Genomic DNA, 19,313 nt, shown 5'->3' on the forward strand with positions numbered 1-19,313 from the left:
GGCCAGGCTAGTCTCGAACTCCTGACCTCAGGTGATCTGTCCACCTCAGCCTCCTGAAGTGCTGGGATTACAGGTATGAGCCACAGTGCCCAGCCAAAAATTTTAAAGTAGTATTACTTTTGCCACTGTATCAAGCATTTTGTTTTGATTTTTGGAGAAACTGGTTCTTCAATTCAAAAAGACACTTGTCAATATTCAATATCAGAAGAATCGCACTATTGATTTCTCTTTCTCCCAATCGGCCCCAAAGAGACTACATCGAAGAAGAATGCATTTTAAACCAGTAAGCTGCAGGATGTACATCTAACAGACCTCATTGAAATCTTACCAGAAAATGGGGATTGGGTAGGAAAGAAACTTTAAAAGATCAGCAAACTGCCAGCCCACACACTATGTAGAGGCTGTCACAAACAGAGTGGCCGGGGTGCCGCAAACCCAAAGAAGCAAAGCTTCAAACTAATAAAAAATTTGAACCCTTCCCAACCTCCCTCCCCTACCCCCACTTCCCTCCTTCCCTCCCTCCCTTTCTCTCCCTCTTTCCTTTTTCTTGCTGATTTTATGCAAAGGGCTGGCATTCTGATTGTTCTATTTTCAGATTTAATCCTTATTTTAATAAAGTTTTCAAGCAAAAAAAAATTTTGAAGTTTTGTACGTAGGCTATTCAAGATTTCTCTAGCACTGACTGATATAAGGTACAATGAGACGGTACTTTTAGAGAAAGCAGCTTCAAACCAAGAAAACAAATGATGAGATGAGTTTCATATGGCTAAATCAGTGGCAAAAACATAATCATCTCTCTCTGGCAGGAACGTAATTAAGGGGCAAATGATCCATTCTATAAGCAGTTGGGAGGGGGTGGAGATGGAACAAAAATTTGGTCCCAGAGGTCTTACCATCTTAATTTGGTCACTTTTAATGAAAAAAAGAAAAAACAGAAGTAATATTGCCCAAAGATATCTTAAAGCTGAAAACCTGAGAAGCACATTTTTTTTGTTTTTGTCGTTGTTTGGCTAACTTCTCCTGGAATCACCTTTCTGGTTTGGCTGGTACTTTGTACAGAGCAATGAGGTTTCCCATAGTGGAGTCTTTCCCTGGGCTCTGTTTGGTTCTCAGTAAGGCAGGCCTATACCTTTTCTTCTCCTCTATGGAGAGGGCAATATGCATTGAGCTGAAAAGTTACCTTCCAAAAGTGAGAAAGGAATGGATTGCTGCTTCAAAGCTGTGGAATTATTTGGAATGCTTTAAAAATGATTGCTATAAAACAACAAAAAGGTATTAAAAATGTATATATCACAACATGCTTTTAAAGACATTATTCATTGTGCTCACATTCCCTTAAATGCTGTTGCCAAAGGTGCTCAGCCTCTAGCCCAGCTGGAATCTCTGGGAAGAGGAAGAGACAGTTTGGCAAAAAGAGACACAAGGGAGGAGGGAGCAGTGAAAGGAGAAAGCAGCCTTCCAGTTAAAGATCAGCCCTCAAACTAAAGGTCAGCTTTGGGCAGGCTGGCCTGAGGCGGAGTCAGGGTCAGAGGGAGGAAGAGCAGCAGGGTGGGACTGGGGTGCTCTACATCTCACTCAGGTCAAGCAGAGTCTGGTCCAGCATCATTTGGGTACAGGGTGCTCCTCTTATGGCACATTTTCAGTTTATCTTCCAAGTCATCAGTTGTCTTTTCCAGCCTGGCTACCGATATCTCAGCAAACTCAACACAGGTCTCTGCCTCCTTGAGTTTATCAGTAAGAATATTAATCTATTCCTCATATTTGTCTTCTTTTTGAGAGCACTTTCCTTCAGCAGCACTCAGGCACTTCAGGTTCTGGTCCACCAGTCTGATCTGCACATTCACCTCTTGGCAACGGGACTCTGCCAGCCCAGCTCGTTCCACTGTGTGTTCCAAGTCTCCTTTAATGATAACCAACTTACGAGCCACCTCTTCATACTCCCTATCTGCCTATTCTGCAATAGGCTTAGCCTCTTGGAGTTGGATTTCCTGGAGTTCCATCTTTTCTTCATCTTTTAAGGCCCAGTTTTCAATAACCTTCATACCTCTCTCACTCTCATCCGCAGCTTTTTCCACTTCTTCCAGCTTTTTCAGGGCAGTGGCCAGGCGCTCCTGAGTACAGTCCAGCTCCTCCTCAACCAGCTGGATCCTATGGTCCAACAAGGCCACCTCAGCCTGTTCCTGGGCTGCCTTTCTCCCTCAATTTCTCACTGGAAGCACTCAGCTCTCTCCTCTGAATCATCTGCTTGCTGCTGCAGAACCTGGATCTTGCGCTTCACTGCCTCTATGGTGGTGATCCCAGCCACGGTGCCCACCCAGCTACTGCTCATGCTTCACATCCTGCCTCCTGCAATAGGTGTTGCAGCTGCTTCTCACCATTTTATCAAGTCTTGCCTTGAGCCAGTACTACCTTTGGAATTTTGTTGAGATTTATGTCACAAGAAGCTGAAAAAGTCCTAAATAAAACAGTTTAATAGTGCTAGAGTATCTCATACATCTGGGGGGGGGAAGTGCACACAATATTTAAAAATATATTCCAAATGAACTAAAGGCCAAAGGCAAAATATTAAAGTTTAAAAGAAAACAGTATAACCATCCAGGAACAGTGGCTGATGCCTGTAATCCCAGAGGCTGAGATGGGTGGATCACTTGAGCCCAGGAGTCAAGACCAGCCTGAGCAACCCATCTCTACAAAAAAAAAAAAAAAAAAAAAAAATAGCTGTGCATGGTGGCACATGCCTGTAGTACCAGCTACTTTGGAGGCTGAGACAGGAGAATCACCTGAGCCCAGGAATTTATGGCTGCAGTGAGCCATGATCATACCACTGCACTCTAGGCTGGGCAAGAGAGTGAGACCCTGGCTACACACACACACACACACACACACACACACACACACACACACACATATATCCAAGAAGGCAGAGAAAGCTACATACATATACTTACACGCACACACCGGCAGAGAAAGCTTTCCACCAAAGAGAAAAACCCAAAAACCACAAAACAGAGAAACATATTATATAAAAATAAAAATTTCTACACAGGAAAAAAATACATGCAGCAAAACTACAGAAAATATATGAAGCTAGAATAATTAACTGCAAAACATATGGCAGATAAAAGAATGATTTTTGTATTTTTAGTAGAGACGGGGTTTCACCATGTTGACCAGGATGGTCTCGATCTCTTGACCTCGTGATCCACCCGCCTCAGCCTCCCAAAGTGCTGGGATTACAGGCTTGAGCCACCGCGCCCGGCAAGAAGAGATTCTTTTAGGAAAACAAAGAGCTCATTAGAAAAAAAAAATGGAAAAAGGACATGAAGAAATGATTCATAAACCACAAATGTAAATCACCAATAAGACATCTAAGAAGCAGCTCAAACATAATAGTGGTTATAAAAACACAAACTAAATCAAGATACCATTTATTGGTCAGAGGGAAAGAAATAAAATGATCCAAGTCTTAGTTAAGAGTCTTATACCAGTGTCAATTTCCTGGTTTGATATTATAATATATATTTATACTTATTTATATTTTTTTGATTCAGAGTCCCATTCTGTCGCCCAGGCTGGAGTGCAGTGGTGTGATCTTGGCTTACTGCAACCTCCATCTCCCAGGTTCAAGCGATTCTCCTGCCTCGGCTTCCCAAGTAGCTGGAATTAGAGGCACATACCACCACACCAGCTAATTTTTGTATTTTTAGTAGATGGGTTTCACCGTGTTGGCTAGGCTGGTCTTGAACTCCTGATCTCAGGTGATCCACCCACCTTGGTCTCCCAAAGTACTGGGATTGCAGGCGTCAGCCACTGTGCCCGGCCTGATAGTGTACTATATTTACATAAGACATTGCCATTAAAGGAAGCTGGGTGAAGTGTACATGAGGTACTATTTTTACAACTTCCTGTGAGTCTATAATTATTTTTTTTAAAAAGGCCAGGCATAGTGGCTCACACCTGGCACTCTGGGAGGCTGAGGCGGGTGGATCACCTGAAGGTCAGGAGTTCGAGACCAGCCTGGTGAACATGGTGAAACCCCATCTCTACTAAAAATATAAAAAATTAGCCAGGTGTGGTGGCACATGATTGTAATCCTAGCTACTCAGGAGGTTCAGGCAGGGCAGAGGCTGCAGGGAGCCAAGATCATGCCATTGCACTTCAGCCCAGCCTGGGCAACAAGAATGAAAATTAGTCTCGAAATGACAACATCACAACAAATGGATTAATAAAATCCATTGCTGAGAAGGTTATGGGCAAATGAGCTCTCTTATAGACTACTGGGAGGACAGAAAACTGCTACCTTTTCCTACATTACTCAATTCTGCCTTAAGAAAGTAATACGGAAATATGCATTAAAACTAAAAATATTTAGGACCACTGATGCAACAATTCCACTTGAATCTGTCCTATAAAACCAAGGCCAAAGGACTGAGGGATAAATGTGCAAGGATTTCGTCCATCATTGAAAGCATCAAAGCACTGAAGAATGGTCTCAAAGTCTATTAAGAAGGGGATGTTGCCGGGCGCGGTGGCTCAAGCCTGTAATCCCAGCACTTTGGGAGGCCGAGGCGGGTGGATCACGAGGTCGAGAGATCGAGACCATCCTGGTCAACAAGGTGAAACCCCGTCTCTACTAAAAATACAAAAAGTTAGCTGGGCATGGTGGTGCGTGCCTGTAATCCCAGCTACTTAGGAGGCTGAGGCAGGAGAATTGCCTGAGCCCAGGAGGCGGAGGTTGCGGTGAGCCGAGATCGCGCCATTGCACTCCAGCCTGGGTAACGAGAGCGAAACTCCGTCTCAAAAAAAAAAAAAAAAAGAAGGGGATGTTGACCATGTAATAAAGTAACCAACAAGACAGAAATCAGTACAGCCATGTTGGCTAAAGGAATGCTAAGTTCTAAGAAGCATTTTGTTTAGTCCTTACAATAATCTATGAGGTGAGCAAAATTAATACACCATTTTTACAAATGAAGAAACTATAGGTTTTCAATAGGCTGTTAAACATCACCTTATCACTAAATGGTGAAGCCAAGATTCCAGTAACAAGAAAGAAAAGAGAAACAGAACTGGAAGAGGTGACTTTAAAAAAGAACATATAACCAAGAAAAAAAATTTTTTCAATAATCTACTTGGTAAATTTATCCCAATTAATGGCATTTGGTTCCAATATTAAGTACCTACTCTGTTTAGGGAAGTAAACTAGGATCTGTGGATCCAAAGAGGGAAGTTTTCTCAGCTCAGAATCAAACAGAGAAGATAGACAAGGGAGCAAGCGGCCACACGACACTGTGACCAGTGCTATTAATATAAACACAAGTCCACAATGCCTGATCTAAAACACTTAGGCCAAATGTTTCAGACAGAAGAATTTTTTTTATTTGAAAAAGGTAACATGATATGCCATAAATGATATAACACTGCCATGGAGATTAGGGGCAGCATCCCATAACCAAATGCAACGAAACATTAATACTCACACTAAGTGGGATAGTCTCATGGCACTTCAAGAGAACTGTTGTTGTCAACAAGTTTGGTGCTAAATGTACAAGGAAACTTTGTTTTTCAAGCACTGGGGATACTGTAATTACAGATAAGAGACTGCAAAAGTGTGTACATAAAGTGTTTTAAATCAGAAAGGAAAAAAACAATCTAGTCTAGGTTTAAGTACTTAGAACAACAAATAATAACAAAACAGTCCTTAAAGTAAAACCTATAAAATGAAAGTAAATGGCACACACATCTGGTGAAAAGATATGGCAAAAATAACTATACATTGTCATAATATTTTCCTTGCAAATCTGGATATAATTTTCTTTGAAGAAAACAAAAAAGCTTTGAAACACCCACAAGATATACAGGACACAGTACCATTTAAAACAAAATTTAGGCCGGGCGCGGTGGCTCAAGCCTGTAATCCCAGCACTTTGGGAGGCCGAGGCGGGTGGATCACGAGGTCGAGAGATCGAGACCATCCTGGTCAACATGGTGAAACCCCGTCTCTACTGAAAATACAAAAAAATAGCTGGGCATGGTGGCACGTGCCTGTAATCCCAGCTACTCAGGAGGCTGAGGCAGGAGAATTGCCTGAACCCAGGAGGCGGAGGTTGCGGTGAGCCGAGATCGCGCCATTGCACTCCAGCCTGGGTAACAAGAGCGAAACGCCGTCTCAAAAAAATAAAAAAATAAATAAAAATAAAACAAAATTTAGACATGATCTCAGGAAAATACAGAAAGTTAAAGAATCACGCCGGGCGTGGTGGCTCAAGCCTGTAATCCCAGCACTTTGGGAGGCTGAGGCGGGTGGATCACGAGGTCAAGAGATCAAGACCATCTTGGTCAACATGGTGAAACCCCGTCTCTACTAAAAATACAAAAAATTAGCTGGGCATGGTGGCACGTGCCTGTAATCCCAGCTACTCAGGAGGCTGAGGCAGGAGAATTGCCTGAGCCTAGGAGGTGGAGGCTACAGTGAGCCGAGATCGCGCCATTGCACTCCAGCCTGGGTAACAAGAGCAAAACTCCATCTCAAAAAAAAAAAAAAAAGTTAAAGAATCCTGGCAGAGTTTATTTTAATGAATAATAAAACAAGAGCAGAGAAGCAACACAGGACACACTACCCATGGTGGCTAGAATATATCTTCATGGGAAGGTAGAGCTCCAGAATTCTGTAATTAAATAAAAATGACTGAGTGACTTGAAGAAATAAGACACCATCTGCATGGACAATAAAACCACAGTACTGAGATCAATACCAACTTAAAAGTACAAGTAAATTCAATACGGTAAGTACTAACACCTGAAGCACCTTAAAGATTATTAGTAAGAACCACCTTAAAGATTATCTAACTATCACGAAACAAGTCAGCTTCTAATTTTTCCTGTCCATGCTCAAGAGATTGAGGCTGAAGAGGTAGGGTTATAAAGAAATGGACAAGTGCAGTGTTATTATAATTTTATGCTGTAAGCATGTAAGCAAACATACTATGTTTTGTACATAAGGCCCAAAGAACTAAAGTGACTTTGATCATATTGCCAATGGCCCTTTTAGTTCTCTATGTAATAAGATTAGTAGCTGGCAGGGCTAGAGGCCAGAAGTCAATAATTGCATTGCTTAGAGTCCCGAAACTACAGCCCGCGGCCCCCTGAGGCCATTTATCCGCCCCCCTGCTGCACTTCAGGAAGGGGCACCTCTTTCACTGGTGGTCAGTGAGAGGAGCACAGTATGTGGCGGCCCTCCAACGGTCTGAGGGACAGTGAACTGGCCCCCTGTGTAAAAAGTTTGGGGACGCCTGGCTTAGATGAAGCAAATACAGCAACTAGTGAAAAGAGTCATCACTGCATGGTAAAAGAGCCAGATTTAACAATTCATACCAGTCTGAATACAGATGAGTGTAACCTGGCCAAGTCATTTTAAATACCCTTAATTTACTCATCTGCAAAATAGAGGTAATACTGCCTACTGTGTAACTCAATTGTGCAGATCACAGATAATGTACATATAAAGTGTATGTCACAGGGTCAAGATTCAGTAACTACAGCAGTTACTTTACCAACTTACTCTCCTACCCTAATCTGGTAGTGTTCCAGTGTTCCCTATCTCGAGTGACAGTAATCTCACCCTCACACATAAATATTCTCCACTTTGAAGCCAGAGTAACCTTTTATATATAAATATGATCACACTACCCCTGTCCAGCTTAAAATTCATCCATAATATCATAATGTTCTTAGGATAAAGTACAAAATTATCAAAATAATCTGACCCTGACCATTCTGCTACACACTCTCTCTGCCATCCTGCTCTACCTTTCTTTTCATTTGGTAATTTAAAATTCTTTTGACTACTTGGCCTAACACTTCTTCTTGCAATGATAACCCTCACCTCTTTTTCTCCTAGCAACCTCCAATTCAACTTTTCAGGTTTCAGCCTTAATGTCTCTTGCTAAAAGAAGCCACTTGTATGTTCTACAGAATCCTATACTTCTCTGAAACAAGTATTTACAAATATATACACTGTAAGGAAAAAATCTGACTCAATTGTGAGCCAGCCAGACTCAGTGATGAGTGATTTTATTTAATGTCTCTGAAGAGTAGAATCTCTCTTCTCTTCCATAACTGAACCCAAAATATCCAACTCTAAAGCCTGTGACCAGTCATCTTGCAATTATGATGAATGAGCCTACTGAGAATGGAACAAAATTGAAGAAGCAGAGTTGAGACACCGATGAAACTGACTGGAGCACTGGGATAAAGTTTTGCCTATTTTTTTTTTCCACTTGCATTAAATAATGAATTTCCTTTAGTGTTTAAGCCAGTTTACATTGTGTTTCCTGCCATTTACAGATACAAATCACCTACATAAAAGCATTCAAATTTAGAGATTATGAAAAGGAAACAGAAGAAGAATAGAGAATATTCACAGGTAAACCACTCTCTTTTGTTAATGAGAAAAGATGATTCTTATGAATCAATAATGTATATTACATGATAATGCAAAAGGCAAGATGCTACCCAAATCTGTACATATTAACCCCAAGTACTCAGATACTCAGAAACACCTAATGTTTCCTAAATCTTGGTGGGGCATGGTGACTCACACCTATAATCCCAGCACTTCGGAAGACTGAGGTAGGCGGATCACTTGAATCTAAGAGGCAGAGGTTACAGTGAACCAATGCACTTCAGCCTACGCGACATACTGAGCCTCCATCTCAAAAAAAAAAAAAAGTATTTTCCTAAATCTTAAAGCTTCAAGGATAAAGAAAAAAGTCAAATCAGGTTCTAGGCATTAAAAGCCGAAGTGGTAGCCTGACTTAGTCTTTTTTATTTCATCATTCATACCATCTTGCGACCTTGCAGTACACTAAATTAAGTGAAATAGATTTCCCTGACACAGGGATGTTGGGCTTGGCCACAAGATTTGATCTGATCGATGAAATAAGAGACATGACGGAAGCAAGGGCTAAAATGTACTTGCTTGTTTGACTGACTCCTGTGATTGCCATGAGAGCAAAGTGACTGATTCCTGCAGAACAAGAGAACAATCCACAGCCTAGAACGAAGTCTAGCCAACAATAACTAAGCCCCAGTTAACCTAAAGACATGAGGAAGAAAGTATTTGTTGTTATAAGCCACTGAAATTTTAAGATTATGCAGCAAAACACTGATCGATAAAGCAAGCACTGTATAATGCAGGAAACATTTGCTTTCTTAGCAATACTCAATGCCAAAAGGCAGTAAACGAAGTTCTTAAGAATATGGATGAAAAATTTTTATCTAGCATACATGGCATTCAAACAAAAAGGCAAAGAAAACATTCTTGGCTGAGTGCGGTGGTTCATGCCTATAATCCCAACACTTTAGAAGGCCAAGGTGGGTGAATCACCTGAGGTCAGGAGTTCAAGGCCAGCCTGGCCAACATGGCGAAACCCCATCTCTACTAAAAATACAAAAAAAGGTGAGCATGGTGGTAGGCTATTCGGGAAGCTAAAACATGAGAATTGCTTGAACCCAGGAGATGGAGGTTGCAATGAGCTGAGATCGCACCACTGCACTCCAGCCTGGGTGACAGAGCAAGACTCTGTCTCAAAAAAAAGGAAAAAAAGAAAACATTCTTAAGCCCACAAGAACTCAGGGAAAAGATCATCCATAAACTTAAAAATTCTATCTGATGATGAAATCCAGCCAGAAAGAAATGCACCAAAGTAAACAATTCAGGAACGGAGAAAACGTTTTTTGAAAAAAAAGATGGAATACATTTGCAATTAGGTAATATAAAAGAAATGTAAATGTTTTCTATTTTTTCCAACTTTCATTTTTAAAATAACAACACACTTCCAAAATTTGTCTATTTTCTTTTTCCTCAACTTCAGAAATCATTGAGGAACTAATATTACCTCAAAGTGAAGAAACGAAAGCTTAGCAACTTTCTTGGTTTATTCAATTAAATGCAATAAACAATGGTTATTCCAACTAAGAGATTTTCAGGATATGTTCTTCAGTGTACATTTTTTTTCACTGATTAATTTAATTGGGGTGGGGGTCATCAGGCATCATTTCTACAAGAAATATTGAAGCAAATACTCCAGAAATATATGAATAAACCATTAAAACAAGGAAACTTCTGAAAGACAATATGGCTCTTTTTCAAAATCACTTTGTCACAGGGCATGCTATTAAAAACAAAACAAAAACTAGAACAGCTTCCTTTGGTTGCTAGAAAAATAAAGAAAAAAAAAAACTAGAACAGCAGGTAAGAGGGGAAATTGCATACAGATGGAAATGAAAAGACTTTCACTTAAAAAGACACACCAAATAGCAAAGTACTTGTTCGCTAAGTACAAGAAGACATACTGAAAGAGAACCCCGAACGCCCACAAGTAAGAAGGGGATGCCTATACATAACAATCGAAGATCAAGAGACAAGCCAAATATAAAGCTGAGAAAACTAGTGGTTTTAGAATGAGTATATTTAGATCTTATCACCAAAACTTTTAATCATTTAAAACTTGGTAATGATTTTTAGGGGAAAATTAGTTTTTCACTTAAAAAGCATTAACATTAAAGCATTTTTAGCATTTTGGTGGTAACTTGAAAATCTGCTGCATCAAAGTATATTTTCAAATAGAATTTCAAAGGCTTTGCAAACATATGATACAATGGCTCACATGTTAAAATTTACTTTTCATCTATACTATATTTGACAAATGACTTACTATACTTCAAATCCTGTTTAGAAACCCATGCTGGGCAGAGCAGTGGTTCATGCCTGTAATCCCAGCACTTTGGGAGGCCGAGAGAGGTGGATCACTTGAGGTCAGAAGTTTGAGATCAGCCTGGCCAACATGGCAAAACGCCGTCTCTACTAAAAATACAAAAAACTTAGCCAGGCATGGTGGTGGGCACCTGTAACCTCAGCTACTCGGCAGGCTGAGGTTGCAGCGAGCCGAGATCATTCCACTGCACTCCAGCTTGGGCGACAGAACAAGAGTTCATCTCAAAAAAAAAAAAAAAACAACCCATGCTAAAGACTTCTTTAAATGCTGTTCTTGGAGGGATTAACTGCTACTTATTCTAAAGCAATAAATGATTATAGTAGAAATAACCCAAAGAATAAGAATGCATGAGTTCATTCTGATAAAAATAAATGAACAAATCAACAAGTGGGGGAGAATTCCTTGCAGTACAATTCCAACAACAACAACAAAAAAAAAAAAACACCAAGAATGATGGAATTAGAAAATCACCATAAGTGTTAACAGTGATAGTTAAGTTTCAGGTAAGTAAGACTAGTGGATGCTGTGGTAGACAGACCTAAAATGGCTTCCAGTAATCTCTGCTTCCTGGTACTCATAGCCCTACATAATCCCTCCACCTGCAATATGGGTAGGGCCTGTAACCTGCTTCCAATCATCAAAAAAGAACAAAGGTGATAGCATCTCATATAAGTGACTATTTCACGTAAGATTGCAGTATCCTTGCTTGGTGACTTTTGCTTGCTGGCTTGGAGGAAGTATGTGGCCATGCTGGGGAGACTCAGGACATGGCAAGAACTCAGGACAACCTCTAGCCAAGTGCCAGCTAAGAATCCAGACCCTCAATCTGATAACCCACAAGGATCTGAATCTTTCTAACAACCACATGAGCTTGCAAGTTGATCATTCCCCAATCAAGTCTTCAGGTAAAAACTCAGCTCTGCCCAACACTCTGCTGCACTGCCGAGGATGAGGTAAAGCCATGCTCAGACTCCTGACACATAGAAACTGATATAATAAATGTGTTGTTTTAAGCTGCTAAATCTCTGATAGTGTTAAGCAGCAACAGATTAACTAATAACGACATGCTAAAACTAGTGGGCAAAGTTACAATGTAAAACAAGATGTTTATAGAGTGAGTCTCAAAGTATCTTCGCCCCAAAATTCTTATTAATTACAAAGGGGAAAAATGGTATCTTTATAGTGAAGAAACTTGGCAGACATCAAATAAACCAAGAAATCACAGTTACCATCACCAATACAGTGATATACTGAAATCATGGGCTTCCAGATATCTTGTGGTAAACATGGCCTATCAATCCTGTGACATTCCTGCCAAAAACGCACAACTTAAATCATGATTAAATACCGGAAATAAAAATTGAAAAACAATCTGCAAAATAGCTGGCATGCACTCAAAAAATGTCTAGTCATGAAAGACAAAGACTGAAGTACAATTCCAGATTAAAGAAGAGTAAATGAAAACTAAATGCAAATACAACATAACATGTGATCCTGGATTAGAACATCAGTGGAAGAATTATCAAATTTGGACAAAGTCTGATTAGATAATAATATTGTGCCAATGTAGATTTTCTATTAACTACTTTACCCTGTAGTTCTATAAAAGAATGTACTTGCCTTTAGAAAATATATTCTGAAGTTTGCTTGGTTGCTTGATTCTTTTTTTTCCCCTTGAGACAGGGTCTTGCTCTGTCCCACAGACTGTAGTGCAGTGGTGCAATCACAGCTCATTGCAGCCTTGAACTCCTGGCTCAAATTTGATTCTCCTGCCTCAGCCTCTAGAGTAGCTGGGACCACAAGTATGTGCCACCACATCTGGCTAATTATTTTATTATTGTATAAAGACAGGGTCTTACTTTGTTGCCTGAACTACTACTCCTAATTATGTTATTATTGTATAAAAGGCAGGGTCTCACTTTGTTCCCCTGGTCTCACTTTGTTGCTTGAACTCCTACACTCAAGCAATGCTCCTGCCTCAGCTCCCAATGTGCTGAGATTATAGGTGTGAACCACTACATCCAGCCTACTCTGAAGTATTTAAAAATGAATGGGGCATTATGTCTACAATTTATTCTTAGACATCCCACAAACACCAATTAGATAGATGTTAACATTTGGAGAATCTAGGTAGAGGTTGTATCAAAATTCTTTGTACTACTTTTGCAACTTTTCTAAAAGTCTGCAATTAATGTCCTATAAATAAAATAAAAAGTTAAATAAATATATATTATTTTTTAAAAGTATGTATATGAGAAAAGTCTGTACAACAATATGGACCAATGAAAACAAAGAAAGTACTGATCAATGCAACAAACATGAACTAACCTTAAAATACCATATATTATATGATTCCATTTATATGAATGTCCATATATGGCCAAACTAGGGGTGAGGAAAATATTCTAAAACTGGATTATAGTGATAGTAACACAATTCAGTAAATTTACTAAAAACCATTGAATTGTGCACTGAAAATGGGTAAAGTTTCTGGCCTGGTATGGTGACTCACACCCAAAATCCTAACGCTTTGGGAGGCTGACGTGGGAGGACCACTTAAGCCCAGGAATTTGAGACCAGTCTGGGAAACATAGGGAGAACTTGTTTCTACAAAAAATATATATATAAAAATTTAAAAATTAGCCAGGAATGGTGGTGTGTGCCCATACTCCCAGCTACTCCAGAAGCTGAGGTGAGAGGATCGCTTGAGCCCAGGAGTTTAAGGCTGCAGTGAACTATGATTGTACCACTGCACTCCAGCCTGGGTGACACAGCAAGACCCTGTCAGGAAAGAAACACAAAGGAAAGAAAAAAAGGGAAAGGAAAAAAAAGAAAAAGAGATGGAGTTTGGAGTTTACAGCATGTAAACTATACCTCAATAAAGTTGTTGTTTTTTTTTAATATGGAGGGGGGGCTGGGTGTGGTGGCTCACGCCTGTAATCCCAGCACTTAGGGTGGCTGAGGCAAGCAGATCACCTGAGGTCAGGAGTTCAAGACTAGCCTGACCAACTCAGTCTCTACGAAAAATACAAAAATTGGGCAGGTGTGGTGGTGCATGCCTGTAATCCCAGTTACTTGGGAGGCTGAGGCAGGAGAATCATTTGAACCCAGAAGGCGGTGGTTGCAGTGAGCAGAGATCATGCCATTGTACTCTAGCCTGGGCAACAAGAGTAAAACTCCATCTCAAAAAAAAAAAAAAAAAAAGGTGGGGGGTGGCCCAGCTCTTTGTGTAGTTTACAAGTACAGAAAGAAAAAAAAAGAAAAAATAGGGGCCTGGTGTGGTGGCTCACATCTGTAATCCCAGGATTTTGGGAGGCAGACTTGGGTGGATTATTTGAGGTCAGGAGTTTGAGACCAGCTTGGCCAACATGGTGAAACCCCATCTCTACTAAAACTACAAAATAAAAACAACTAGCTGCGTGTGGTAGTGTGCACCTGTAGTCCCAGCTACTCAGGAGGCTGAGGTAGGAGAATTGCTTGAACCCAGGAGGTAAAGGTTGCTCTGAGCTGAGATCACACAATTGAACTCCAGCCTGGGTGACAGGGCAAGACTCTGTCTCAAAAAAAAAAAAGGGCGGGGGGAGGGAGACGATCAGGAAAAATAACTAATGGGTGCTGGGCTTAATACCTAAGTGATGAAGTAAGCTATACAACAAACTGCCATTGACACAAGTTTACTTATGTAATAAACCTGTATGTGTACCCTGAACAAAAGGGGGAATGATCTAGATCTCCATCTTCACTTCTATTGCCTACTTCTGAGATGTAAGTTCAAGGAATTTGCTGGTTGTAGGAAAAAGACAGCAAGGATGGATGGATGGATGGGTAGGTGGCAGGAAAGAAGGAAAAAAAGGAAAAAGGGAGGCAGGGAAGGAAGAAAAGACTACTTTTTTTGTGTGTATTTTAGTAGAGACGGGGTTTCATTATGTTTGCCAGGCTCGTCTGGAACTCCTGACCTCAAGTGATCCACCCACCTCAGTCTCCCAAAGTGCTGGGATTACAGATGTGAGCCATCACGCCCAGCCTATTCCCATATTTTCTATGAACATACATATATTCTCCCAAGGTCAAATATAACAAAATGTGTCTAGAAAACAAAGCACTTGACCACTTGACTCGCCAAATGGAAAACCATTCCAAAAAAACACCATAAATATCCACTTCTCAAATAAAAAGCAGCAAGGAAATGAAAACGTTGGAGCACCTTAAGTCTCTCTGTTTTATTTAGAGTGTTCACCTTTCTGCTGTTTCCGGACCTGCACTATGATGAAAGGTGGATGCTAATGAATGCATTTAATATGGCACAAACTGATCTACCATGTAAGGAGTACAATAATGTCACTGACACTCCCAGAACATCTCCTGCTTGTGATGTAATGAATTGCAAGTAATTCAGATTATCTGGTAAACTACAGATTTAATCCACGCGGTGCATTCTAGGGACAAAGGTTGAGCACAGCTGCTGCTGTGGCCTGACGGGAGCAAGAATAGGTTATGACAGGGAGAAAATGCGGAGTTACTACTGGAGAGAAGTCGACTGTCTAGCAGCAGCGGCAGCAGCAGCCACCAGAGGCCCGCCCACCCGTTCACCTGTCCCCCTACCCTGTTTACAATGCAGCCTGCTTCTGCAAAGTGGTATGATGGAAGGGACCACATCTTCACTGAATTTTGTGTTGAAGACAGTAAGGACATTAATGCAAATTTTGAAAAATGCAAATTTGCATCAGTTGTCTTGGAGGAAGTGATAATTTTAAATATTTAAATGAAATTGATTTTTTTCACTGTATTGATTCAAATGATTCCAAGCATAAAAGAATGGACAGATCAACTTTTTGTTGTTTACAAAAAGGAGAATCTGGCCAGTCGTGGCCAAGGTTAACAAAAGAAAGGGCAAGGCTTAATTGGCTTGGTGTGGACTTCAATAATTGGAAAGACTGGGAAGATTATTCAGATGAAGACATGTCTAATTTTGATCGTTTCTCTGAGATGATGAACGACGTGGGTGGTGATGAGGATGTAGATTTACCAGAATTAGATGGAGCAGATGATGATTAACAAGACAGTGATGATTTAAAAAATGCCAGATCTGAAGTAAGGAATATTGTCATCACCAGGACTTTGAGAAAGAAAAATGACTTCTCTGTAAGATTTCATAATTGAGAGAATTCTTGAGTTGATAGCTCTAAAGGCAGATGCTGTATTTGCCTACTATCACCCATTTTCTATCTGTTTTTTAAAAAGCTTCACTAAGGATTGATATGTACCACTGTATGGGACAATTTTAAGTCAGCTAAGGCAATAACCTTATGCATGAACATTTCTCAGATTTTCATGAAGCTGTTGAGGTCCCAGGCAATTGATGCAGCAGTTGTGATACATAAAAACATCTCACCTAAGTCTCCTTTTCTTCATATCATAGATGCTGACATGACAGGAGGCTCTCAGCTTAAGGAAAGAGAACTAAATTTTAGATTACAGAACATGAATTCAAAAGTGGCTGGAACAAACTGGCTGACACCTTACTGGCAACCTGCTGTTCTTCTGGTGTTATCCTTTAGGATCATTCCACTAAAGTTTATTTTTCAAAAACTCGACTTCACATCATTCTATGTGAGTGATCACTTGTCAGTGTTCCAGATGTATCTTAGCTAAAACTAGAGAATGCCCTAACTTAAGATGGTTTTTGAAGCCTATATATTTGGTATTGTTTGACCCTTAAGCTTTTACATTTCTTAGCATGGAGGACGAAGAAAGCTGTACATTGTTGTTTGACTCTGTACATTTAGACCAAATTTGTACCTGCATTGTCAGTATGGCAAATGAGTGAAAAATGTTTAATACACTGTTGGATTTTTATTTATTTATTTTTTTGATTCAGCTTATACGAGGGCTGAAAACCTCAATTTATGTTCATGACAGTGGGGATTTTTTTAAACGTCTCTATTCTTTCTAATAAACTGTTGGAAGACTTCTTGGCTATACTTTTAAGTGTCTGGCTTACTGTCATTTTTATGTATTTACCATTTGCTGGAATGGAGTTTTTATTTTTATTTGAGGAAGAATTTGGGATTATTCCTCTGTTTGAAAAAAGCGGCTTGCTATAATGCGACAGAAACCCTTTTTAAAATGGGTAATAATAGAATATTGTAGATGCACTTTGCAGCAGCTGGAAAAGAAAGTGTTGTGATTTGATTGAAATAAAACTAAATGTGTTGTCCTCCTCTAAAAAAAGTGTGTGTGTGTATAAAATAATTAGTAGTTATGCTGAAATTATTAATTTGAAACTATGTTTATGTACTGAAAAGATAAATACATTTATAATGCTGTTTTGAACCAATGGTTTCAATGTAAAAGAAAAAAGATAGAAATATAAAATCAAATAATATTAAAACTCCATAAAGTTAACTCAGGAAAAAAAATATGAAAAAGAGGCTGTCTTGGTTCCTCATTCATTTAATATTTACAAAGGACCTATCATGTAGCAACACAGTGGTATGTTCAGGTGATATAAAAGAGGAAGTGGAAGTTTCCATAAGAAAGAAGTACTCATTCTTACATTTCAATGTAATAATAAAAATAACTGAACTGGAGCTAGGCAGAGCCAAATGACACAGTCTACCTTATTTGCTAGTGTGTGCGTGCACACGCATGTGCACACACACACACACACACAGGAAAATACAGCACATAAGTACAAGTTTAAAATGTACACTATCTAAAAACTGTTAGCCATATTTGCAATTCTGCTATCAATTCAAGAAATGAACAAAATCAGAAACTCAGGTTTAGAGTTTATGTTTTCCCATTTGTCTGTCTCCAACCCCCTGGTTTACAAACAAGGGTATATTCAACTATAAATACAGTAGCACTTGCAGCAAAATGATTCTTAATGTTTTCTAATTAAATACATTTTTAAAAAGAGATTTCTTACCAAAATTAACTGATAACTTTTCCCATAACTAATGAGGTCTAATTTCTCCACTGAAAATCATGACATTTTCACTATTGTTTCTTCCATTCTTAGTTTCTTTCTGGGGCTCAAAGACACATGTAAACAAAGTCCAGAATAAAGTTTGTTAGGTATACATGGCCCATCGACTTTCCAGTGAAAGTTAAAAGTCTATTCCTCAGCTTCAGCTTGCTCTGTCTTGTCTATAATTCTCCCCATTCTAAATGCTCTTGCCAAAACTCTAAAACTTACTTGTTTTACCAATTCTGAATCATCACATTGTGAGAAGTTAATAAAAATCACACTCTTATCCTTCACTTTCGTAACCACCCATCACTGTCTAGATTTTAAATTTAACTAGGTAAAATGAACATTAACCTTCTTTAAAAACTTAAAGACATACCTCTGCTCATTCTCTTTACCTTAGCCAAATGTTTTCTATTTCCTACTAATATAACATGATGGCTGTTACTCCTACATTAGATTAAATTGTGCCTCATTCAAATAAAAGCAAAATCCTACACTTTCTTATTGTGATAAAATACACATAAAATTTATCATCTTAATCTAAGTGTACAGGTTCAGTAGTGTTAACTTCACTCACCCTGTTGAGCAACCAAGCTTCAGAACTCTTTTCACTTAAAAAACGGAAACTCTATACCCACTAAACAACAACCCTCTTGCCCTGCCCACCAGCTCCTGGCAACCACCATTCTACTTTGTCTTCATGAATTTGACTATTCTAGGTATCTTATATAAGCAGAATCATACAGTAATTGTTATTTTTTGTCTGGCTAATTTCATTTAGTACAATGTCTTCAAAATTTATCCATGCTGCAGCAGATGTCAATTTCCTTTCTTTTTAAAGCTGAATATTCCATTAAATATATATGCTACATTTTGTTTATCCATCCATCCACCCAACAATGGATATTTGGGTTGTTTTCTCCTTTTGGCTATTGTGAATCATGCTGCTATGAACACTAGTGTTAAAACTATCTGTTAAGTTTCTGCTTTCCATTCTTTTGTCTATATAAGCAGAAGACAAATTGCTGGGTAAAATAAAATCCTACAACTTTTATTCATTCTTTACTTAATGCTCAGTTTACACAACTCTCTCTCTTTTGAACACTAACTGACAAGAATCAGATAAATCTATAGGTTGACAAGGGAGTTTCATAGGTGACCTACCCATTTACCTATAGGTACTTGTATCCCATCTGAAACATCTAAACAGGTAATCATCTAAACAGGAGCTTCATAGGTGACCTAGTCCATTTACTTATAGGTACTTGTACTCCCTCTAAAACACCTGAACAGGTAATCATCCAATGTGTTATACAAGTGGTGGAGAGGCATTATGTCCTCAAGCATTTCCAGTCATTCACAAATTCCTTCTTAAGCTAAGCTAAATAATCTTCCTGTAAGTCTATTTACAAGTCTACCTTTATGATGGAAATCAGTAGCATAATGGTGGGAAAATCTGGGGAGCTCTTTGTTTTCCTCTGCAGTGTTTGAATTTTGAAACTGACTTTGCAACAAATTATCTTTGAAAGTGGGTGGGAAAAGTTTGATATTATTTCTTTATC

The 19,313-nt window shown here is 39.2% G+C and overlaps 1 protein-coding gene and 2 pseudogenes across 3 annotated transcripts in view; 1 reads left to right on the forward strand and 2 right to left on the reverse strand.

The window, feature by feature from the left end:
- ASXL2 (ASXL transcriptional regulator 2) overlaps positions 1-19,313 on the reverse strand; it is a 159,080-nt gene that overhangs the window by 78,626 nt on the left and 61,141 nt on the right. The window lies entirely within an intron of this gene.
- LOC141583760 (tropomyosin-like) lies at positions 529-15,354 on the reverse strand (annotated as a pseudogene).
- Positions 15,353-15,935, forward strand: LOC104652526 (prostaglandin E synthase 3-like; annotated as a pseudogene).

This window comes from Saimiri boliviensis, chromosome 1 (assembly GCF_048565385.1).
Source record: "Saimiri boliviensis isolate mSaiBol1 chromosome 1, mSaiBol1.pri, whole genome shotgun sequence".
NCBI classification, from domain to species: Eukaryota; Metazoa; Chordata; class Mammalia; order Primates; family Cebidae; genus Saimiri; species Saimiri boliviensis.